The 24,008-nt window shown below is 46.1% G+C and overlaps 11 non-coding genes across 11 annotated transcripts; all 11 read left to right on the top strand.

Moving 5' to 3' along the window:
- The first annotated feature begins 5 nt into the window (after nt 1-5).
- Nucleotides 6-196, top strand: LOC130312421 (U2 spliceosomal RNA). The gene has a single exon (XR_008860541.1). It is a non-coding gene; the product is annotated as a U2 spliceosomal RNA (small nuclear RNA).
- Nucleotides 197-2,293: 2,097 nt separating this feature from the next.
- On the top strand, nt 2,294-2,485 carry LOC130312432 (U2 spliceosomal RNA). The gene has a single exon (XR_008860551.1). It is a non-coding gene; the product is annotated as a U2 spliceosomal RNA (small nuclear RNA).
- Nucleotides 2,486-4,575: 2,090 nt separating this feature from the next.
- Nucleotides 4,576-4,770, top strand: LOC130312434 (U2 spliceosomal RNA). The gene has a single exon (XR_008860553.1). It is a non-coding gene; the product is annotated as a U2 spliceosomal RNA (small nuclear RNA).
- Nucleotides 4,771-6,859: 2,089 nt separating this feature from the next.
- On the top strand, nt 6,860-7,050 carry LOC130312422 (U2 spliceosomal RNA). The gene has a single exon (XR_008860542.1). It is a non-coding gene; the product is annotated as a U2 spliceosomal RNA (small nuclear RNA).
- Nucleotides 7,051-9,129: 2,079 nt separating this feature from the next.
- Nucleotides 9,130-9,320, top strand: LOC130312423 (U2 spliceosomal RNA). Its single transcript, XR_008860543.1, has one exon. It is a non-coding gene; the product is annotated as a U2 spliceosomal RNA (small nuclear RNA).
- A 2,089-nt stretch (nt 9,321-11,409) lies between these two features.
- LOC130312424 (U2 spliceosomal RNA) lies at nt 11,410-11,600 on the top strand. Its single transcript, XR_008860544.1, has one exon. It is a non-coding gene; the product is annotated as a U2 spliceosomal RNA (small nuclear RNA).
- A 2,085-nt stretch (nt 11,601-13,685) lies between these two features.
- On the top strand, nt 13,686-13,876 carry LOC130312426 (U2 spliceosomal RNA). Its single transcript, XR_008860545.1, has one exon. It is a non-coding gene; the product is annotated as a U2 spliceosomal RNA (small nuclear RNA).
- Nucleotides 13,877-15,968: 2,092 nt separating this feature from the next.
- On the top strand, nt 15,969-16,159 carry LOC130312427 (U2 spliceosomal RNA). The gene has a single exon (XR_008860546.1). It is a non-coding gene; the product is annotated as a U2 spliceosomal RNA (small nuclear RNA).
- A 2,086-nt stretch (nt 16,160-18,245) lies between these two features.
- Nucleotides 18,246-18,436, top strand: LOC130312428 (U2 spliceosomal RNA). Its single transcript, XR_008860547.1, has one exon. It is a non-coding gene; the product is annotated as a U2 spliceosomal RNA (small nuclear RNA).
- Nucleotides 18,437-20,517: 2,081 nt separating this feature from the next.
- Nucleotides 20,518-20,708, top strand: LOC130312429 (U2 spliceosomal RNA). The gene has a single exon (XR_008860548.1). It is a non-coding gene; the product is annotated as a U2 spliceosomal RNA (small nuclear RNA).
- A 2,095-nt stretch (nt 20,709-22,803) lies between these two features.
- On the top strand, nt 22,804-22,994 carry LOC130312431 (U2 spliceosomal RNA). Its single transcript, XR_008860550.1, has one exon. It is a non-coding gene; the product is annotated as a U2 spliceosomal RNA (small nuclear RNA).
- Nucleotides 22,995-24,008: the final 1,014 nt, after the last annotated feature.

Genomic DNA, 24,008 nt, shown 5'->3' on the forward strand with positions numbered 1-24,008 from the left:
CGGTTATCGCTTCTCGGCCTTTTGGCTAAGATCAAGTGTAGTATCTGTTCTTATCAGTTTAATATCTGATACGTCCCCTATCTGGGGACCATATATTAAATGGATTTTTGAGAACGGGGGCCGATTTCGAAGCTTGCTTCCGTCGCCCTATGCATTGACCCGATATGGCAGTATCTTCGGGTACAGTGCACCACCCCCTTACAGGGTTAAAAAGAAAGATTCCTACTTTCATTGCTACCTGCTTGCTGGCTAGCCAGCTAGCCAGCCCTGTGGGCCTTGCTGCTGCAGCCAAAAAACAAAAAGGTGGTGCTGCTGCTGCTGCTTCTGCTGCTTCTGCTTGTGTCTGGCCGCTGTTGGAGCGTCCAGGCACAGGACTTCTGCTGCTGCTGACTAAATGGCCTCCTTAATTGGATCATTTGGAGTAGCCAGCACACCTGTGCAGGTAGGGGCATGACATGATAGGCATCTGCCTTGATAGCGGGTGGGTGCTGAATGTTCCTAATTGACAAAATAAGATTAATGCTTATGAAGAAATATAAAATCTCATCCCTTCCCCAATATCGCGCCACACCCCTACCCCTTAATTCCCTGGTTGAACTTGATGGACATATGTCTTTTTTCGACCGTACTAACTATGTAACTATGTAACATAACATGGGGGGGGGGGGGGGGGGTCTCCTGGCTGTTCACACAGGTGTGTCATTGCTGTACATTGACCATGCATTGCTTCTGTGGTACTGCAAAGGCAAAGACAAATGCTTCCAGCCATCCATTGCTACTAATGGATTGGTCATCAGCTGGCTGTCTATGTCCCGCATCAATATAGACCAAAGTACAGAGGGTTAGGCTATGCTATTGTGCACCTACCTGATGCATCAGAAGGTGCGAGGCCCTTGCTAAATTCTGTGGCACAGACTTTGAGATCTATACTTTAGACTGTATCTAAACCTGCTCCAACATGGACTGACATTCTGGCCTACTTTCAGCCGATGCGACTTGTCTTGTCGCTGAACAGTCGCTTTTTATGTATTCAGCACCTATGTATAATGTTGTAAAAATGCTCTAGAAGCTAAAGTCGCAGAAATGTCACACATATTTGGCCTGCAACTTCTGTGCGACAAATTCAGACAGGAAAAATCAGTATAAATCCTTAGAAAATTATCCCCCAGTGTCTCCATCCGCTGGCGGTATTGAATAAGCATTGCTGCACTGATGGGGTATGCATTAGACGAAAAAAAAGAAGAAAAAGAAGAATAATACGCCCAGAAAAGAGGCGAAAAGGAGAAAAACGTAAAAAAACGTGAAAAAAAAGTAAGAGGAAGAGAAGGGAAAAAAAGGTGAAATGGGTTTAAAAGTGATTTCGGCGGAGAAATATATATATATATATATATATATATATATATATTATATATATATATACGCGCACACACACACATATATATAAACGTATTCTCCGTTGAGATATTGCAGCCGCTGCTGTGTCCAGGCCCAGGAGCCTTAGCACTGTGCTGTGATGTCACTCAATACCACTGACATCACTAGGTGTAAACAACATCTCTCCTTTGCTGTGTATGTGACTATGGAGCTGTTTGGTGATGTCGTCTATTATGGCCTTCATAGAAGCAACAGGAGATTGTTGCATCCATCTAGAACCCTCAGAACTACAGTGCTATGATGTCACTCACTTCCACAGGCCTTGCAGAGTGTAAACAACAACAACCCAGCTTTGTTGTGTATGTAACCATAGGGATTTGTGATGTCACCTAGAACCTTCACTGCAGCGACAGCTTTATGAGGAGCATCAGCACTGCTCTGCCTGAGCAGAACCATCACCGCCATAGGTTGTCAAATAACCCGGATTAACCCACACAGGTAAGTCCAATGGGGTGCAGGCATGTCCTCTATGCTTACAGCTTCCCGTGGGTGTTGGTTTGATACCGTTTTGGGGACAGCCAAGGAGGCATCTGCAGGCAACAAAGGTAGGTGTGTGCTTGTGTGTGTGTTTCCTATGCAGATCCTAAGCCCAGTGTCACATGCAAGTAGGAGGAGTAAGAAGGGTTCCTGGCAAATCCGGGTTATGGATTGCATTTAAAAAGGCCCCGTGGGAGTGCAATGGGGCCCCTGTCTTGCTGCTTAGCAATAATGGTATGGGTTTAGGTTCTGCTGTGTGTACTGGTGGTTGACTGCCCCCCAGCCCAGAGTGTGCATGGAAAATTGTCTGGCAGCCTCCCTGACAGCAAGCAGTGATAGTGCCCATGAAGGGGACCTTGTTGGGCCCGCCCCTTTCACGGTTATCGCTTCTCGGCCTTTTGGCTAAGATCAAGTGTAGTATCTGTTCTTATCAGTTTAATATCTGATACGTCCCCTATCTGGGGACCATATATTAAATGGATTTTTGAGAACGGGGGGCCGATTTCGAAGCTTGCTTCCGTCGCCCTATGCATTGACCCGATATGGCAGTATCTTCGGGTACAGTGCACCACCCCCTTACAGGGTTAAAAAGAAAGATTCCTACTTTCATTGCTACCTGCTTGCATGGCTAGCCAGCTAGCCAGCCCTGTGGGCCTTGCTGCTGCAGCCAAAAAACAAAAGGTGGTGCTGCTGCTGCTGCTTCTGCTGCTTCTGCTTGTGTCTGGCCGCTGTTGGAGCGTCCAGGCAACAGGACTTCTGCTGCTGCTGACTAAATGGCCTCCTTAATTGGATCATTTGAGTAGCCAGCACACCTGTGCAGGTAGGGCATGACATGATAGGCATCTGCCTTGATAGAGGGTGGGTGCTGAATGTTTCCTAATTGACAAAATAAGATTAATGCTTATGAAGAAATATAAATCTCATCCCTTCCCCAATATCGCGCCCACACCCCTACCCCTTTATTCCCTGGTTGAACTTGATGGACATATGTCTTTTTTCGACCGTACTAACTATGTAACTATGTAACATAACATGGGGGGGGGGGGGGGGGGGGGGTCTCCTGGCTGTTCACACAGGTGTGTCATTGCTGTACATTGACCATGCATTGCCTTCTGTGGTACTGCAAAGGCAAAGATAAATGCTTCCAGCCATCCATTGCACTAATGGATTGGTCATCAGCTGGCTGTCTATGTCCCGCATCAATATAGACCAAGTACAGAGGGTTAGGCTATGCTATTGTGCACCTACCCTGATGCATCAGAAGGTGCGAGGCCTTGCTAAATTCCTGTGCACAGACTTTGAGATCTATACTTTAGACTGTATCTAAACCTGCACCAACATGGACTGACATTCTGGCCTACTTTCAGCCGATGCGACTTGTCTGTCGCTTGAACAGTCGCTTTTATGTATTCAGCACCTATGTATAATGTTGTAAAAATGCTCTAGAAGCTAAAGTCGCAGAAATGTCACACATATTTGGCCTGCAACTTTCTGTGCGACAAATTCAGACAGGAAAAATCAGTATAAATCCTTAGAAAATTATCCCCCAGTGTCTCCATCCGCTGGCGGTATTGAATAAGCATTGCTGCACTGATGGGGTATGCATTAGACGAAAAAAAAGAAGAAAAAGAAGAATAATACGCCCAGAAAAGAGGCGAAAAGGAGAAAAACGTAAAAAACGTGAAAAAAAAGTAAGAGGAAGAGAAGGGAAAAAAAGGTGGAAATGGGTTTAAAAGTGATTTCGGCGGAGAATATATATATATAGTATATATATATATATATATATATATATACGCGCACACACACACATATATATAAACGTATTCTCCGTTGAGATATTGCAGCCGCTGCTGTGTCCAGGCCAGGAGCCTTAGCACTGTGCTGTGATGTCACTCAATACCACTGACATCACTAGGTGTAAACAACATCTCTCCTTTGCTGTGTATGTGACTATGGAGCTGTTTGGTGATGTCGTCTATATGGCCTTCATAGAAGCAACAGGAGATTGTTGCATCCATCTAGAACCCTCAGAACTACAGTGCTATGATGTCACTCACTTCCACAGGCCTTGCAGAGTGTAAACAACAACAACCCAGCTTTGTTGTGTATGTAACCATAGGGATTTGTGATGTCACCTAGAACCTTCACAGCAGCGACAGCTTTATGAGGAGCATCAGCACTGCTCTGCCTGAGCAGAACCATCACCGCCATAGGTTGTCAAATAACCCGGATTTAACCCACACAGGTAAGTCAATGGGGTGCAGGCATGTCCTCTATGCTTACAGCTTCCCGTGGGTGTTGGTTTGATACCGTTTGGGGACAGCCAAGGAGGCATCTGCAGGCAACAAAGGTAGGTGTGTGCTTGTGTGTGTGTTTCCTATGCAGATCCTAAGCCCAGTGTCACATGCAAGTAGGAGGAGTAAGAAGGGTTCCTGGCAAATCCGGGTTATGGATTGCATTTAAAAAGGCCCCCGTGGGAGTGCAATGGGCCCCTGGTCTTGCTGCTTAGCAATAATGTATGGGTTTAGGTTCTGCTGTGTGTACTGGTGGTTGACTGCCCCCCAGCCCAGAGTGTGCATGGGAAAATTGTCTGGCAGCCTCCCTGACAGCAAGCAGTGATAGTGCCCATGAAGGGGACCTTGTTGGCCCGCCCCTTTCACGGTTATCGCTTCTCGGCCTTTTGGCTAAGATCAAGTGTAGTATCTGTGTTCTTATCAGTTTAATATCTGATACGTCCCCTATCTGGGGGACCATATATTAAATGGATTTTTGAGAACGGGGGCCGATTTCGAAGCTTGCTTCCGTCGCCCTATGCATTGACCCGATATAGGCAGTATCTTCGGGTACAGTGCACCACCCCCTTACAGGGTTAAAAAGAAAGATTCCTACTTTCATTGCTACCTGCTTGCTGGCTAGCCTAGCTAGCCAGCCCTGTGGGCCTTGCTGCTGCAGCCAAAAACAAAAGGTGGTGCTGCTGCTGCTGCTTCTGCTGCTTCTGCTTGTGTCCTGGCCGCTGTTGGAGCGTCCAGGCACAGGACTTCTGCTGCTGCTGACCTAAATGGCCTCCCTTAATTGGATCATTTGAGTAGCCAGCACACCTGTGCAGGTAGGGCATGACATGATAGGCAGCTGCCTTGATAGCGGGTGGGTGCTGAATGTTCCTAATTGACAAAATAAGATTAATGCTTATGAAGAAATATAAAATCTCATCCCTTCCCCAATATCGCGCCACACCCCTACCCCTTAATTCCCTGGTTGAACTTGATGGACATATGTCTTTTTTCGACCGTACTAACTATGTAACTATGTAACATAACATGGGGGGGGGGGGGGGGGTCTCCTGGCTGTTCACACAGGTGTGTCATACATTGACCATGCATTGCTTCTGTGGTATTGCAAAGGCAAAGACAAATGCTTCCAGCCATCCATTGCACTAATGGATTGGTCATCAGCTGGCTGTCTATGTCCCGCATCAATATAGACCAAAGTACAGAGGGTTAGGCTATGCTATTGTGCACCTACCTGATGCATCAGAAGGTGCGAGGCCCTTGCTAAATTCTGTGCACAGACTTTGAGATCTATACTTTAGACTGTATCTAAACCTGCTCCAACATGGACTGACATTCTGGCCTACTTTCAGCCGATGCGACTTGTCTGTCGCTGAACAGTCGCTTTTTATGTATTCAGCACCTATGTATAATGTTGTAAAAATGCTCTAGAAGCTAAAGTCGCAGAAATGTCACACATATTTGGCCTGCAACTTTCTGTGCGACAAATTCAGACAGGAAAAATCAGTATAAATCCTTAGAAAATTATCCCCCAGTGTCTCCATCTGCTGGCGGTATTGAATAAGCATTGCTGCACTGATGGGGTATGCATTAGACGAAAAAAAAGAAGAAAAAGAAGAATAATACGCCCAGAAAAGAGGCGAAAAGGAGAAAAACGTAAAAAAACGTGAAAAAAAAGTAAGAGGAAGAGAAGGGAAAAAAAGGTGGAAATGGGTTTAAAAGTGATTTCGGCGGAGAAATATATATATATATATATATATATATATATATATATATATATATATATACGCGCACACACACACATATATATAAACGTATTCTCCGTTGAGATATTGCAGCCGCTGCTGTGTCCAGGCCCAGGAGCCTTAGCACTGTGCTGTGATGTCACTCAATACCACTGACATCACTAGGTGTAAACAACATCTCTCCTTTGCTGTGTATGTGACTATGGAGCTGTTTGGTGATGTCGTCTATTATGGCCTTCATAGAAGCAACAGGAGATTGTTGCATCCATCTAGAACCCTCAGAACTACAGTGCTATGATGTCACTCACTTCCACAGGCCTTGCAGAGTGTAAACAACAACAACCCAGCTTTGTTGTGTATGTAACCATAGGGATTTGTGATGTCACCTAGAACCTTCACAGCAGCGACAGCTTTATGAGGAGCATCAGCACTGCTCTGCCTGAGCAGAACCATCACCGCCATAGGTTGTCAAATAACCCGGATTTAACCCACACAGGTAAGTCCAATGGGGTGCAGGCATGTCCTCTATGCTTACAGCTTCCCGTGGGTGTTGGTTTGATACCGTTTGGGGACAGCCAAGGAGGCATCTGCAGGCAACAAAGGTAGGTGTGTGCTTGTGTGTGTGTTTCCTATGCAGATCCTAAGCCCAGTGTCACATGCAAGTAGGAGGAGTAAGAAGGGTTCCTGGCAAATCCGGGTTATGGATTGCATTTAAAAAGGCCCCGTGGGAGTGCAATGGGCCCCTGTCTTGCTGCTTAGCAATAATGGTATGGGTTTAGGTTCTGCTGTGTGTACTGGTGGTTGACTGCCCCCCAGCCCAGAGTGTGCATGGAAAATTGTCTGGCAGCCTCCCTGACAGCAAGCAGTGATAGTGCCCATGAAGGGGACCTTGTTGGGCCCGCCCCTTTCACGGTTATCGCTTCTCGGCCTTTTGGCTAAGATCAAGTGTAGTATCTGTTCTTATCAGTTTAATATCTGATACGTCCCCTATCTGGGGACCATATATTAAATGGATTTTTGAGAACGGGGGCCGATTTCGAAGCTTGCTTCCGTCGCCCTATGCATTGACCCGATATGGCAGTATCTTCGGGTACAGTGCACCACCCCCTTACAGGGTTAAAAAGAAAGATTCCTACTTTCATTGCTACCTGCTTGCTGGCTAGCCAGCTAGCCAGCCCTGTGGGCCTTGCTGCTGCAGCCAAAAAACAAAAGGTGGTGCTGCTGCTGCTGCTTCTGCTGCTTCTGCTTGTGTCTGGCCGCTGTTGGAGCGTCCAGGCACAGGACTTCTGCTGCTGCTGACTAAATGGCCTCCTTAATTAAATCATTTGAGTAGCCAGCACACCTGTGCAGGTAGGGCATGACATGATAGGCAGCTGCCTTGATAGCGGGTGGGTGCTGAATGTTCCTAATTGACAAAATAAGATTAATGCTTATGAAGAAATATAAAATCTCATCCCTTCCCCAATATCGCGCCACACCCCTACCCCTTAATTCCCTGGTTGAACTTGATGGACATATGTCTTTTTTCGACCGTACTAACTATGTAACTATGTAACATAACATGGGGGGGGGGGGGGTCTCCTGGCTGTTCACACAGGTGTGTCATTGCTGTACATTGACCATGCATTGCTTCTGTGGTATTGCAAAGGCAAAGACAAATGCTTCCAGCCATCCATTGCACTAATGGATTGGTCATCAGCTGGCTGTCTATGTCCCGCATCAATATAGACCAAAGTACAGAGGGTTAGGCTATGCTATTGTGCACCTACCTGATGCATCAGAAGGTGCGAGGCCCTTGCTAAATTCTGTGCACAGACTTTGAGATCTATACTTTAGACTGTATCTAAACCTGCTCCAACATGGACTGACATTCTGGCCTACTTTCAGCCGATGCGACTTGTCTGTCGCTGAACAGTCGCTTTTTATGTATTCAGCACCTATGTATAATGTTGTAAAAATGCTCTAGAAGCTAAAGTCGCAGAAATGTCACACATATTTGGCCTGCAACTTTCTGTGCGACAAATTCAGACAGGAAAAATCAGTATAAATCCTTAGAAAATTATCCCCCAGTGTCTCCATCTGCTGGCGGTATTGAATAAGCATTGCTGCACTGATGGGGTATGCATTAGACGAAAAAAAAGAAGAAAAAGAAGAATAATACGCCCAGAAAAGAGGCGAAAAGGAGAAAAACGTAAAAAAACGTGAAAAAAAAGTAAGAGGAAGAGAAGGGAAAAAAAGGTGGAAATGGGTTTAAAAGTGATTTCGGCGGACAAATATATATATATATATATATATATATATATATATATATATGCGCACACACACACATATATATAAACGTATTCTCCGTTGAGATATTGCAGCCGCTGCTGTGTCCAGGCCCAGGAGCCTTAGCACTGTGCTGTGATGTCACTCAATACCACTGACATCACTAGGTGTAAACAACATCTCTCCTTTGCTGTGTATGTGACTATGGAGCTGTTTGGTGATGTCGTCTATTATGGCCTTCATAGAAGCAACAGGAGATTGTTGCATCCATCTAGAACCCTCAGAACTACAGTGCTATGATGTCACTCACTTCCACAGGCCTTGCAGAGTGTAAACAACAACAACCCAGCTTTGTTGTGTATGTAACCATAGGGATTTGTGATGTCACCTAGAACCTTCACAGCAGCGACAGCTTTATGAGGAGCATCAGCACTGCTCTGCCTGAGCAGAACCATCACCGCCATAGGTTGTCAAATAACCCGGATTTAACCCACACAGGTAAGTCCAATGGGGTGCAGGCATGTCCTCTATGCTTACAGCTTCCCGTGGGTGTTGGTTTGATACCGTTTGGGGACAGCCAAGGAGGCATCTGCAGGCAACAAAGGTAGGTGTGTGCTTGTGTGTGTGTTTCCTATGCAGATCCTAAGCCCAGTGTCACATGCAAGTAGGAGGAGTAAGAAGGGTTCCTGGCAAATCCGGGTTATGGATTGCATTTAAAAAGGCCCCGTGGGAGTGCAATGGGCCCCTGTCTTGCTGCTTAGCAATAATGGTATGGGTTTAGGTTCTGCTGTGTGTACTGGTGGTTGACTGCCCCCCAGCCCAGAGTGTGCATGGAAAATTGTCTGGCAGCCTCCCTGACAGCAAGCAGTGATAGTGCCCATGAAGGGGACCTTGTTGGGCCCGCCCCTTTCACGGTTATCGCTTCTCGGCCTTTTGGCTAAGATCAAGTGTAGTATCTGTTCTTATCAGTTTAATATCTGATACGTCCCCTATCTGGGGACCATATATTAAATGGATTTTTGAGAACGGGGGCCGATTTCGAAGCTTGCTTCCGTCGCCCTATGCATTGACCCGATATGGCAGTATCTTCGGGTACAGTGCACCACCCCCTTACAGGGTTAAAAAGAAAGATTCCTACTTTCATTGCTACCTGCTTGCTGGCTAGCCAGCTAGCCAGCCCTGTGGGCCTTGCTGCTGCAGCCAAAAAACAAAAGGTGGTGCTGCTGCTGCTGCTTCTGCTGCTTCTGCTTGTGTCTGGCCGCTGTTGGAGCGTCCAGGCACAGGACTTCTGCTGCTGCTGACTAAATGGCCTCCTTAATTGGATCATTTGAGTAGCCAGCACACCTGTGCAGGTAGGGCATGACATGATAGGCATCTGCCTTGATAGCGGGTGGGTGCTGAATGTTCCTAATTGACAAAATAAGATTAATGCTTATGAAGAAATATAAAATCTCATCCCTTCCCCAATATCGCGCCACACCCCTACCCCTTAATTCCCTGGTTGAACTTGATGGACATATGTCTTTTTTCGACCGTACTAACTATGTAACTATGTAACATAACATGGGGGGGGGGGGGGGGGGTCTCCTGGCTGTTCACACAGGTGTGTCATTGCTGTACATTGACCATGCATTGCTTCTGTGGTACTGCAAAGGCAAAGACAAATGCTTCCAGCCATCCATTGCACTAATGGATTGGTCATCAGCTGGCTGTCTATGTCCCGCATCAATATAGACCAAAGTACAGAGGGTTAGGCTATGCTATTGTGCACCTACCTGATGCATCAGAAGGTGCGAGGCCCTTGCTAAATTCTGTGCACAGACTTTGAGATCTATACTTTAGACTGTATCTAAACCTGCTCCAACATGGACTGACATTCTGGCCTACTTTCAGCCGATGCGACTTGTCTGTCGCTGAACAGTCGCTTTTTATGTATTCAGCACCTATGTATAATGTTGTAAAAATGCTCTAGAAGCTAAAGTCGCAGAAATGTCACACATATTTGGCCTGCAACTTTCTGTGCGACAAATTCAGACAGGAAAAATCAGTATAAATCCTTAGAAAATTATCCCCCAGTGTCTCCATCCGCTGGCGGTATTGAATAAGCATTGCTGCACTGATGGGGTATGCATTAGACGAAAAAAAAGAAGAAAAAGAAGAATAATACGCCCAGAAAAGAGGCGAAAAGGAGAAAAACGTAAAAAAACGTGAAAAAAAAGTAAGAGGAAGAGAAGGGAAAAAAAGGTGGAAATGGGTTTAAAAGTGATTTCGGCGGAGAAATATATATATATATATATATATATATATATATATATATATATATACGCGCACACACACACATATATATAAACGTATTCTCCGTTGAGATATTGCAGCCGCTGCTGTGTCCAGGCCCAGGAGCCTTAGCACTGTGCTGTGATGTCACTCAATACCACTGACATCACTAGGTGTAAACAACATCTCTCCTTTGCTGTGTATGTGACTATGGAGCTGTTTGGTGATGTCGTCTATTATGGCCTTCATAGAAGCAACAGGAGATTGTTGCATCCATCTAGAACCCTCAGAACTACAGTGCTATGATGTCACTCACTTCCACAGGCCTTGCAGAGTGTAAACAACAACAACCCAGCTTTGTTGTGTATGTAACCATAGGGATTTGTGATGTCACCTAGAACCTTCACAGCAGCGACAGCTTTATGAGGAGCATCAGCACTGCTCTGCCTGAGCAGAACCATCACCGCCATAGGTTGTCAAATAACCCGGATTTAACCCACACAGGTAAGTCCAATGGGGTGCAGGCATGTCCTCTATGCTTACAGCTTCCCGTGGGTGTTGGTTTGATACCGTTTGGGGACAGCCAAGGAGGCATCTGCAGGCAACAAAGGTAGGTGTGTGCTTGTGTGTGTGTTTCCTATGCAGATCCTAAGCCCAGTGTCACATGCAAGTAGGAGGAGTAAGAAGGGTTCCTGGCAAATCCGGGTTATGGATTGCATTTAAAAAGGCCCCGTGGGAGTGCAATGGGCCCCTGTCTTGCTGCTTAGCAATAATGGTATGGGTTTAGGTTCTGCTGTGTGTACTGGTGGTTGACTGCCCCCCAGCCCAGAGTGTGCATGGAAAATTGTCTGGCAGCCTCCCTGACAGCAAGCAGTGATAGTGCCCATGAAGGGGACCTTGTTGGGCCCGCCCCTTTCACGGTTATCGCTTCTCGGCCTTTTGGCTAAGATCAAGTGTAGTATCTGTTCTTATCAGTTTAATATCTGATACGTCCCCTATCTGGGGACCATATATTAAATGGATTTTTGAGAACGGGGGCCGATTTCGAAGCTTGCTTCCGTCGCCCTATGCATTGACCCGATATGGCAGTATCTTCGGGTACAGTGCACCACCCCCTTACAGGGTTAAAAAGAAAGATTCCTACTTTCATTGCTACCTGCTTGCTGGCTAGCCAGCTAGCCAGCCCTGTGGGCCTTGCTGCTGCAGCCAAAAAACAAAAGGTGGTGCTGCTGCTGCTGCTTCTGCTGCTTCTGCTTGTGTCTGGCCGCTGTTGGAGCGTCCAGGCACAGGACTTCTGCTGCTGCTGACTAAATGGCCTCCTTAATTGGATCATTTGAGTAGCCAGCACACCTGTGCAGGTAGGGCATGACATGATAGGCAGCTGCCTTGATAGCGGGTGGGTGCTGAATGTTCCTAATTGACAAAATAAGATTAATGCTTATGAAGAAATATAAAATCTCATCCCTTCCCCAATATCGCGCCACACCCCTACCCCTTAATTCCCTGGTTGAACTTGATGGACATATGTCTTTTTTCGACCGTACTAACTATGTAACTATGTAACATAACATGGGGGGGGGGGGGGGGGGTCTCCTGGCTGTTCACACAGGTGTGTCATTGCTGTACATTGACCATGCATTGCTTCTGTGGTATTGCAAAGGCAAAGACAAATGCTTCCAGCCATCCATTGCACTAATGGATTGGTCATCAGCTGGCTGTCTATGTCCCGCATCAATATAGACCAAAGTACAGAGGGTTAGGCTATGCTATTGTGCACCTACCTGATGCATCAGAAGGTGCGAGGCCCTTGCTAAATTCTGTGCACAGACTTTGAGATCTATACTTTAGACTGTATCTAAACCTGCTCCAACATGGACTGACATTCTGGCCTACTTTCAGCCGATGCGACTTGTCTGTCGCTGAACAGTCGCTTTTTATGTATTCAGCACCTATGTATAATGTTGTAAAAATGCTCTAGAAGCTAAAGTCGCAGAAATGTCACACATATTTGGCCTGCAACTTTCTGTGCGACAAATTCAGACAGGAAAAATCAGTATAAATCCTTAGAAAATTATCCCCCAGTGTCTCCATCTGCTGGCGGTATTGAATAAGCATTGCTGCACTGATGGGGTATGCATTAGACGAAAAAAAAGAAGAAAAAGAAGAATAATACGCCCAGAAAAGAGGCGAAAAGGAGAAAAACGTAAAAAAACGTGAAAAAAAAGTAAGAGGAAGAGAAGGGAAAAAAAGGTGGAAATGGGTTTAAAAGTGATTTCGGCGGAGAAATATATATATATATATATATATATATATATATATATATATATATACGCGCACACACACACATATATATAAACGTATTCTCCGTTGAGATATTGCAGCCGCTGCTGTGTCCAGGCCCAGGAGCCTTAGCACTGTGCTGTGATGTCACTCAATACCACTGACATCACTAGGTGTAAACAACATCTCTCCTTTGCTGTGTATGTGACTATGGAGCTGTTTGGTGATGTCGTCTATTATGGCCTTCATAGAAGCAACAGGAGATTGTTGCATCCATCTAGAACCCTCAGAACTACAGTGCTATGATGTCACTCACTTCCACAGGCCTTGCAGAGTGTAAACAACAACAACCCAGCTTTGTTGTGTATGTAACCATAGGGATTTGTGATGTCACCTAGAACCTTCACAGCAGCGACAGCTTTATGAGGAGCATCAGCACTGCTCTGAGCAGAACCATCACCGCCATAGGTTGTCAAATAACCCGGATTTAACCCACACAGGTAAGTCCAATGGGGTGCAGGCATGTCCTCTATGCTTACAGCTTCCCGTGGGTGTTGGTTTGATACCGTTTGGGGACAGCCAAGGAGGCATCTGCAGGCAACAAAGGTAGGTGTGTGCTTGTGTGTGTGTTTCCTATGCAGATCCTAAGCCCAGTGTCACATGCAAGTAGGAGGAGTAAGAAGGGTTCCTGGCAAATCCGGGTTATGGATTGCATTTAAAAAGGCCCCGTGGGAGTGCAATGGGCCCCTGTCTTGCTGCTTAGCAATAATGGTATGGGTTTAGGTTCTGCTGTGTGTACTGGTGGTTGACTGCCCCCCAGCCCAGAGTGTGCATGGAAAATTGTCTGGCAGCCTCCCTGACAGCAAGCAGTGATAGTGCCCATGAAGGGGACCTTGTTGGGCCCGCCCCTTTCACGGTTATCGCTTCTCGGCCTTTTGGCTAAGATCAAGTGTAGTATCTGTTCTTATCAGTTTAATATCTGATACGTCCCCTATCTGGGGACCATATATTAAATGGATTTTTGAGAACGGGGGCCGATTTCGAAGCTTGCTTCCGTCGCCCTATGCATTGACCCGATATGGCAGTATCTTCGGGTACAGTGCACCACCCCCTTACAGGGTTAAAAAGAAAGATTCCTACTTTCATTGCTACCTGCTTGCTGGCTAGCCAGCTAGCCAGCCCTGTGGGCCTTGCTGCTGCAGCCAAAAAACAAAAGGTGGTGCTGCTGCTGCTGCTTCTGCTGCTTCTGCTTGTGTCTGGCCGCTGTTGGAGCGTCCAGGCACAGGACTTCTGCTGCTGCTGACTAAATGGCCTCCTTAATTGGATCATTTGAGTAGCCAGCACACCTGTGCAGGTAGGGCATGACATGATAGGCAGCTGCCTTGATAGCGGGTGGGTGCTGAATGTTCCTAATTGACAAAATAAGATTAATGCTTATGAAGAAATATAAAATCTCATCCCTTCCCCAATATCGCGCCACACCCCTACCCCTTAATTCCCTGGTTGAACTTGATGGACATATGTCTTTTTTCGACCGTACTAACTATGTAACTATGTAACATAACATGGGGGGGGGGGGGGGGGGGTCTCCTGGCTGTTCACACAGGTGTGTCATTGCTGTACATTGACCATGCATTGCTTCTGTGGTATTGCAAAGGCAAAGACAAATGCTTCCAGCCATCCATTGCACTAATGGATTGGTCATCAGCTGGCTGTCTATGTCCCGCATCAATATAGACCAAAGTACAGAGGGTTAGGCTATGCTATTGTGCACCTACCTGATGCATCAGAAGGTGCGAGGCCCTTGCTAAATTCTGTGCACAGACTTTGAGATCTATACTTTAGACTGTATCTAAACCTGCTCCAACATGGACTGACATTCTGGCCTACTTTCAGCCGATGCGACTTGTCTGTCGCTGAACAGTCGCTTTTTATGTATTCAGCACCTATGTATAATGTTGTAAAAATGCTCTAGAAGCTAAAGTCGCAGAAATGTCACACATATTTGGCCTGCAACTTTCTGTGCGACAAATTCAGACAGGAAAAATCAGTATAAATCCTTAGAAAATTATCCCCCAGTGTCTCCATCTGCTGGCGGTATTGAATAAGCATTGCTGCACTGATGGGGTATGCATTAGACGAAAAAAAAGAAGAAAAAGAAGAATAATACGCCCAGAAAAGAGGCGAAAAGGAGAAAAACGTAAAAAAACGTGAAAAAAAAGTAAGAGGAAGAGAAGGGAAAAAAAGGTGGAAATGGGTTTAAAAGTGATTTCGGCGGAGAAATATATATATATATATATATATATATATATATATATATATATATATACGCGCACACACACACATATATATAAACGTATTCTCCGTTGAGATATTGCAGCCGCTGCTGTGTCCAGGCCCAGGAGCCTTAGCACTGTGCTGTGATGTCACTCAATACCACTGACATCACTAGGTGTAAACAACATCTCTCCTTTGCTGTGTATGTGACTATGGAGCTGTTTGGTGATGTCGTCTATTATGGCCTTCATAGAAGCAACAGGAGATTGTTGCATCCATCTAGAACCCTCAGAACTACAGTGCTATGATGTCACTCACTTCCACAGGCCTTGCAGAGTGTAAACAACAACAACCCAGCTTTGTTGTGTATGTAACCATAGGGATTTGTGATGTCACCTAGAACCTTCACAGCAGCGACAGCTTTATGAGGAGCATCAGCACTGCTCTGCCTGAGCAGAACCATCACCGCCATAGGTTGTCAAATAACCCGGATTTAACCCACACAGGTAAGTCCAATGGGGTGCAGGCATGTCCTCTATGCTTACAGCTTCCCGTGGGTGTTGGTTTGATACCGTTTGGGGACAGCCAAGGAGGCATCTGCAGGCAACAAAGGTAGGTGTGTGCTTGTGTGTGTGTTTCCTATGCAGATCCTAAGCCCAGTGTCACATGCAAGTAGGAGGAGTAAGAAGGGTTCCTGGCAAATCCGGGTTATGGATTGCATTTAAAAAGGCCCCGTGGGAGTGCAATGGGCCCCTGTCTTGCTGCTTAGCAATAATGGTATGGGTTTAGGTTCTGCTGTGTGTACTGGTGGTTGACTGCCCCCCAGCCCAGAGTGTGCATGGAAAATTGTCTGGCAGCCTCCCTGACAGCAAGCAGTGATAGTGCCCATGAAGGGGACCTTGTTGGGCCCGCCCCTTTCACGGTTATCGCTTCTCGGCCTTTTGGCTAAGATCAAGTGTAGTATCTGTTCTTATCAGTTTAATATCTGATACGTCCCCTATCTGGGGACCATATATTAAATGGATTTTTGAGAACGGGGGCCGATTTCGAAGCTTGCTTCCGTCGCCCTATGCATTGACCCGATATGGCAGTATCTTCGGGTACAGTGCACCACCCCCTTACAGGGTTAAAAAGAAAGATTCCTACTTTCATTGCTACCTGCTTGCTGGCTAGCCAGCTAGCCAGCCCTGTGGGCCTTGCTGCTGCAGCCAAAAAACAAAAGGTGGTGCTGCTGCTGCTGCTTCTGCTGCTTCTGCTTGTGTCTGGCCGCTGTTGGAGCGTCCAGGCACAGGACTTCTGCTGCTGCTGACTAAATGGCCTCCTTAATTGGATCATTTGAGTAGCCAGCACACCTGTGCAGGTAGGGCATGACATGATAGGCAGCTGCCTTGATAGCGGGTGGGTGCTGAATGTTCCTAATTGACAAAATAAGATTAATGCTTATGAAGAAATATAAAATCTCATCCCTTCCCCAATATCGCGCCACACCCCTACCCCTTAATTCCCTGGTTGAACTTGATGGACATATGTCTTTTTTCGACCGTACTAACTATGTAACTATGTAACATAACATGGGGGGGGGGGGGGGTCTCCTGGCTGTTCACACAGGTGTGTCATTGCTGTACATTGACCATGCATTGCTTCTGTGGTATTGCAAAGGCAAAGACAAATGCTTCCAGCCATCCATTGCACTAATGGATTGGTCATCAGCTGGCTGTCTATGTCCCGCATCAATATAGACCAAAGTACAGAGGGTTAGGCTATGCTATTGTGCACCTACCTGATGCATCAGAAGGTGCGAGGCCCTTGCTAAATTCTGTGCACAGACTTTGAGATCTATACTTTAGACTGTATCTAAACCTGCTCCAACATGGACTGACATTCTGGCCTACTTTCAGCCGATGCGACTTGTCTGTCGCTGAACAGTCGCTTTTTATGTATTCAGCACCTATGTATAATGTTGTAAAAATGCTCTAGAAGCTAAAGTCGCAGAAATGTCACACATATTTGGCCTGCAACTTTCTGTGCGACAAATTCAGACAGGAAAAATCAGTATAAATCCTTAGAAAATTATCCCCCAGTGTCTCCATCTGCTGGCGGTATTGAATAAGCATTGCTGCACTGATGGGGTATGCATTAGACGAAAAAAAAGAAGAAAAAGAAGAATAATACGCCCAGAAAAGAGGCGAAAAGGAGAAAAACGTAAAAAAACGTGAAAAAAAAGTAAGAGGAAGAGAAGGGAAAAAAAGGTGGAAATGGGTTTAAAAGTGATTTCGGCGGAGAAATATATATATATATATATATATATATATATATATATATATATATACGCGCACACACACACATATATATAAACGTATTCTCCGTTGAGATATTGCAGCCGCTGCTGTGTCCAGGCCCAGGAGCCTTAGCACTGTGCTGTGATGTCACTCAATACCACTGACATCACTAGGTGTAAACAACATCTCTCCTTTGCTGTGTATGTGACTATGGAGCTGTTTGGTGATGTCGTCTATTATGGCCTTCATAGAAGCAACAGGAGATTGTTGCATCCATCTAGAACCCTCAGAACTACAGTGCTATGATGTCACTCACTTCCACAGGCCTTGCAGAGTGTAAACAACAACAACCCAGCTTTGTTGTGTATGTAACCATAGGGATTTGTGATGTCACCTAGAACCTTCACAGCAGCGACAGCTTTATGAGGAGCATCAGCACTGCTCTGCCTGAGCAGAACCATCACCGCCATAGGTTGTCAAATAACCCGGATTTAACCCACACAGGTAAGTCCAATGGGGTGCAGGCATGTCCTCTATGCTTACAGCTTCCCGTGGGTGTTGGTTTGATACCGTTTGGGGACAGCCAAGGAGGCATCTGCAGGCAACAAAGGTAGGTGTGTGCTTGTGTGTGTGTTTCCTATGCAGATCCTAAGCCCAGTGTCACATGCAAGTAGGAGGAGTAAGAAGGGTTCCTGGCAAATCCGGGTTATGGATTGCATTTAAAAAGGCCCCGTGGGAGTGCAATGGGCCCCTGTCTTGCTGCTTAGCAATAATGGTATGGGTTTAGGTTCTGCTGTGTGTACTGGTGGTTGACTGCCCCCCAGCCCAGAGTGTGCATGGAAAATTGTCTGGCAGCCTCCCTGACAGCAAGCAGTGATAGTGCCCATGAAGGGGACCTTGTTGGGCCCGCCCCTTTCACGGTTATCGCTTCTCGGCCTTTTGGCTAAGATCAAGTGTAGTATCTGTTCTTATCAGTTTAATATCTGATACGTCCCCTATCTGGGGACCATATATTAAATGGATTTTTGAGAACGGGGGCCGATTTCGAAGCTTGCTTCCGTCGCCCTATGCATTGACCCGATATGGCAGTATCTTCGGGTACAGTGCACCACCCCCTTACAGGGTTAAAAAGAAAGATTCCTACTTTCATTGCTACCTGCTTGCTGGCTAGCCAGCTAGCCAGCCCTGTGGGCCTTGCTGCTGCAGCCAAAAAACAAAAGGTGGTGCTGCTGCTGCTGCTTCTGCTGCTTCTGCTTGTGTCTGGCCGCTGTTGGAGCGTCCAGGCACAGGACTTCTGCTGCTGCTGACTAAATGGCCTCCTTAATTGGATCATTTGAGTAGCCAGCACACCTGTGCAGGTAGGGCATGACATGATAGGCAGCTGCCTTGATAGCGGGTGGGTGCTGAATGTTCCTAATTGACAAAATAAGATTAATGCTTATGAAGAAATATAAAATCTCATCCCTTCCCCAATATCGCGCCACACCCCTACCCCTTAATTCCCTGGTTGAACTTGATGGACATATGTCTTTTTTCGACCGTACTAACTATGTAACTATGTAACATAACATGGGGGGGGGGGGGGGGTCTCCTGGCTGTTCACACAGGTGTGTCATTGCTGTACATTGACCATGCATTGCTTCTGTGGTATTGCAAAGGCAAAGACAAATGCTTCCAGCCATCCATTGCACTAATGGATTGGTCATCAGCTGGCTGTCTATGTCCCGCATCAATATAGACCAAAGTACAGAGGGTTAGGCTATGCTATTGTGCACCTACCTGATGCATCAGAAGGTGCGAGGCCCTTGCTAAATTCTGTGCACAGACTTTGAGATCTATACTTTAGACTGTATCTAAACCTGCTCCAACATGGACTGACATTCTGGCCTACTTTCAGCCGATGCGACTTGTCTGTCGCTGAACAGTCGCTTTTTATGTATTCAGCACCTATGTATAATGTTGTAAAAATGCTCTAGAAGCTAAAGTCGCAGAAATGTCACACATATTTGGCCTGCAACTTTCTGTGCGACAAATTCAGACAGGAAAAATCAGTATAAATCCTTAGAAAATTATCCCCCAGTGTCTCCATCTGCTGGCGGTATTGAATAAGCATTGCTGCACTGATGGGGTATGCATTAGACGAAAAAAAAGAAGAAAAAGAAGAATAATACGCCCAGAAAAGAGGCGAAAAGGAGAAAAACGTAAAAAAACGTGAAAAAAAAGTAAGAGGAAGAGAAGGGAAAAAAAGGTGGAAATGGGTTTAAAAGTGATTTCGGCGGAGAAATATATATATATATATATATATATATATATATATATATACGCGCACACACACACATATATATAAACGTATTCTCCGTTGAGATATTGCAGCCGCTGCTGTGTCCAGGCCCAGGAGCCTTAGCACTGTGCTGTGATGTCACTCAATACCACTGACATCACTAGGTGTAAACAACATCTCTCCTTTGCTGTGTATGTGACTATGGAGCTGTTTGGTGATGTCGTCTATTATGGCCTTCATAGAAGCAACAGGAGATTGTTGCATCCATCTAGAACCCTCAGAACTACAGTGCTATGATGTCACTCACTTCCACAGGCCTTGCAGAGTGTAAACAACAACAACCCAGCTTTGTTGTGTATGTAACCATAGGGATTTGTGATGTCACCTAGAACCTTCACAGCAGCGACAGCTTTATGAGGAGCATCAGCACTGCTCTGCCTGAGCAGAACCATCACCGCCATAGGTTGTCAAATAACCCGGATTTAACCCACACAGGTAAGTCCAATGGGGTGCAGGCATGTCCTCTATGCTTACAGCTTCCCGTGGGTGTTGGTTTGATACCGTTTGGGGACAGCCAAGGAGGCATCTGCAGGCAACAAAGGTAGGTGTGTGCTTGTGTGTGTGTTTCCTATGCAGATCCTAAGCCCAGTGTCACATGCAAGTAGGAGGAGTAAGAAGGGTTCCTGGCAAATCCGGGTTATGGATTGCATTTAAAAAGGCCCCGTGGGAGTGCAATGGGCCCCTGTCTTGCTGCTTAGCAATAATGGTATGGGTTTAGGTTCTGCTGTGTGTACTGGTGGTTGACTGCCCCCCAGCCCAGAGTGTGCATGGAAAATTGTCTGGCAGCCTCCCTGACAGCAAGCAGTGATAGTGCCCATGAAGGGGACCTTGTTGGGCCCGCCCCTTTCACGGTTATCGCTTCTCGGCCTTTTGGCTAAGATCAAGTGTAGTATCTGTTCTTATCAGTTTAATATCTGATACGTCCCCTATCTGGGGACCATATATTAAATGGATTTTTGAGAACGGGGGCCGATTTCGAAGCTTGCTTCCGTCGCCCTATGCATTGACCCGATATGGCAGTATCTTCGGGTACAGTGCACCACCCCCTTACAGGGTTAAAAAGAAAGATTCCTACTTTCATTGCTACCTGCTTGCTGGCTAGCCAGCTAGCCAGCCCTGTGGGCCTTGCTGCTGCAGCCAAAAAACAAAAGGTGGTGCTGCTGCTGCTGCTTCTGCTGCTTCTGCTTGTGTCTGGCCGCTGTTGGAGCGTCCAGGCACAGGACTTCTGCTGCTGCTGACTAAATGGCCTCCTTAATTGGATCATTTGAGTAGCCAGCACACCTGTGCAGGTAGGGCATGACATGATAGGCAGCTGCCTTGATAGCGGGTGGGTGCTGAATGTTCCTAATTGACAAAATAAGATTAATGCTTATGAAGAAATATAAAATCTCATCCCTTCCCCAATATCGCGCCACACCCCTACCCCTTAATTCCCTGGTTGAACTTGATGGACATATGTCTTTTTTCGACCGTACTAACTATGTAACTATGTAACATAACATGGGGGGGGGGGGGGGGTCTCCTGGCTGTTCACACAGGTGTGTCATTGCTGTACATTGACCATGCATTGCTTCTGTGGTATTGCAAAGGCAAAGACAAATGCTTCCAGCCATCCATTGCACTAATGGATTGGTCATCAGCTGGCTGTCTATGTCCCGCATCAATATAGACCAAAGTACAGAGGGTTAGGCTATGCTATTGTGCACCTACCTGATGCATCAGAAGGTGCGAGGCCCTTGCTAAATTCTGTGCACAGACTTTGAGATCTATACTTTAGACTGTATCTAAACCTGCTCCAACATGGACTGACATTCTGGCCTACTTTCAGCCGATGCGACTTGTCTGTCGCTGAACAGTCGCTTTTTATGTATTCAGCACCTATGTATAATGTTGTAAAAATGCTCTTGAAGCTAAAGTCGCAGAAATGTCACACATATTTGGCCTGCAACTTTCTGTGCGACAAATTCAGACAGGAAAAATCAGTATAAATCCTTAGAAAATTATCCCCCAGTGTCTCCATCTGCTGGCGGTATTGAATAAGCATTGCTGCACTGATGGGGTATGCATTAGACGAAAAAAAAGAAGAAAAAGAAGAATAATACGCCCAGAAAAGAGGCGAAAAGGAGAAAAACGTAAAAAAACGTGAAAAAAAAGTAAGAGGAAGAGAAGGGAAAAAAAGGTGGAAATGGGTTTAAAAGTGATTTCGGCGGAGAAATATATATATATATATATATATATATATATATATATATATATATATATATATACGCGCACACACACACATATATATAAACGTATTCTCCGTTGAGATATTGCAGCCGCTGCTGTGTCCAGGCCCAGGAGCCTTAGCACTGTGCTGTGATGTCACTCAATACCACTGACATCACTAGGTGTAAACAACATCTCTCCTTTGCTGTGTATGTGACTATGGAGCTGTTTGGTGATGTCGTCTATTATGGCCTTCATAGAAGCAACAGGAGATTGTTGCATCCATCTAGAACCCTCAGAACTACAGTGCTATGATGTCACTCACTTCCACAGGCCTTGCAGAGTGTAAACAACAACAACCCAGCTTTGTTGTGTATGTAACCATAGGGATTTGTGATGTCACCTGGAACCTTCACAGCAGCGACAGCTTTATGAGGAGCATCAGCACTGCTCTGCCTGAGCAGAACCATCACCGCCATAGGTTGTCAAATAACCCGGATTTAACCCACACAGGTAAGTCCAATGGGGTGCAGGCATGTCCTCTATGCTTACAGCTTCCCGTGGGTGTTGGTTTGATACCGTTTGGGGACAGCCAAGGAGGCATCTGCAGGCAACAAAGGTAGGTGTGTGCTTGTGTGTGTGTTTCCTATGCAGATCCTAAGCCCAGTGTCACATGCAAGTAGGAGGAGTAAGAAGGGTTCCTGGCAAATCCGGGTTATGGATTGCATTTAAAAAGGCCCCGTGGGAGTGCAATGGGCCCCTGTCTTGCTGCTTAGCAATAATGGTATGGGTTTAGGTTCTGCTGTGTGTACTGGTGGTTGACTGCCCCCCAGCCCAGAGTGTGCATGGAAAATTGTCTGGCAGCCTCCCTGACAGCAAGCAGTGATAGTGCCCATGAAGGGGACCTTGTTGGGCCCGCCCCTTTCACGGTTATCGCTTCTCGGCCTTTTGGCTAAGATCAAGTGTAGTATCTGTTCTTATCAGTTTAATATCTGATACGTCCCCTATCTGGGGACCATATATTAAATGGATTTTTGAGAACGGGGGCCGATTTCGAAGCTTGCTTCCGTCGCCCTATGCATTGACCCGATATGGCAGTATCTTCGGGTACAGTGCACCACCCCCTTACAGGGTTAAAAAGAAAGATTCCTACTTTCATTGCTACCTGCTTGCTGGCTAGCCAGCTAGCCAGCCCTGTGGGCCTTGCTGCTGCAGCCAAAAAACAAAAGGTGGTGCTGCTGCTGCTGCTTCTGCTGCTTCTGCTTGTGTCTGGCCGCTGTTGGAGCGTCCAGGCACAGGACTTCTGCTGCTGCTGACTAAATGGCCTCCTTAATTGGATCATTTGAGTAGCCAGCACACCTGTGCAGGTAGGGCATGACATGATAGGCAGCTGCCTTGATAGCGGGTGGGTGCTGAATGTTCCTAATTGACAAAATAAGATTAATGCTTATGAAGAAATATAAAATCTCATCCCTTCCCCAATATCGCGCCACACCCCTACCCCTTAATTCCCTGGTTGAACTTGATGGACATATGTCTTTTTTCGACCGTACTAACTATGTAACTATGTAACATAACATGGGGGGGGGGGGGGGGGGTCTCCTGGCTGTTCACACAGGTGTGTCATTGCTGTACATTGACCATGCATTGCTTCTGTGGTATTGCAAAGGCAAAGACAAATGCTTCCAGCCATCCATTGCACTAATGGATTGGTCATCAGCTGGCTGTCTATGTCCCGCATCAATATAGACCAAAGTACAGAGGGTTAGGCTATGCTATTGTGCACCTACCTGATGCATCAGAAGGTGCGAGGCCCTTGCTAAATTCTGTGCACAGACTTTGAGATCTATACTTTAGACTGTATCTAAACCTGCTCCAACATGGACTGACATTCTGGCCTACTTTCAGCCGATGAGACTTGTCTGTCGCTGAACAGTCGCTTTTTATGTATTCAGCACCTATGTATAATGTTGTAAAAATGCTCTAGAAGCTAAAGTCGCAGAAATGTCACACATATTTGGCCTGCAACTTTCTGTGCGACAAATTCAGACAGGAAAAATCAGTATAAATCCTTAGAAAATTATCCCCCAGTGTCTCCATCTGCTGGCGGTATTGAATAAGCATTGCTGCACTGATG

The sequence above is a fragment of the Hyla sarda genome, unplaced genomic scaffold (genome assembly GCF_029499605.1).
Source record: "Hyla sarda isolate aHylSar1 unplaced genomic scaffold, aHylSar1.hap1 scaffold_1716, whole genome shotgun sequence".
Lineage (NCBI taxonomy): Eukaryota > Metazoa > Chordata > Amphibia > Anura > Hylidae > Hyla > Hyla sarda.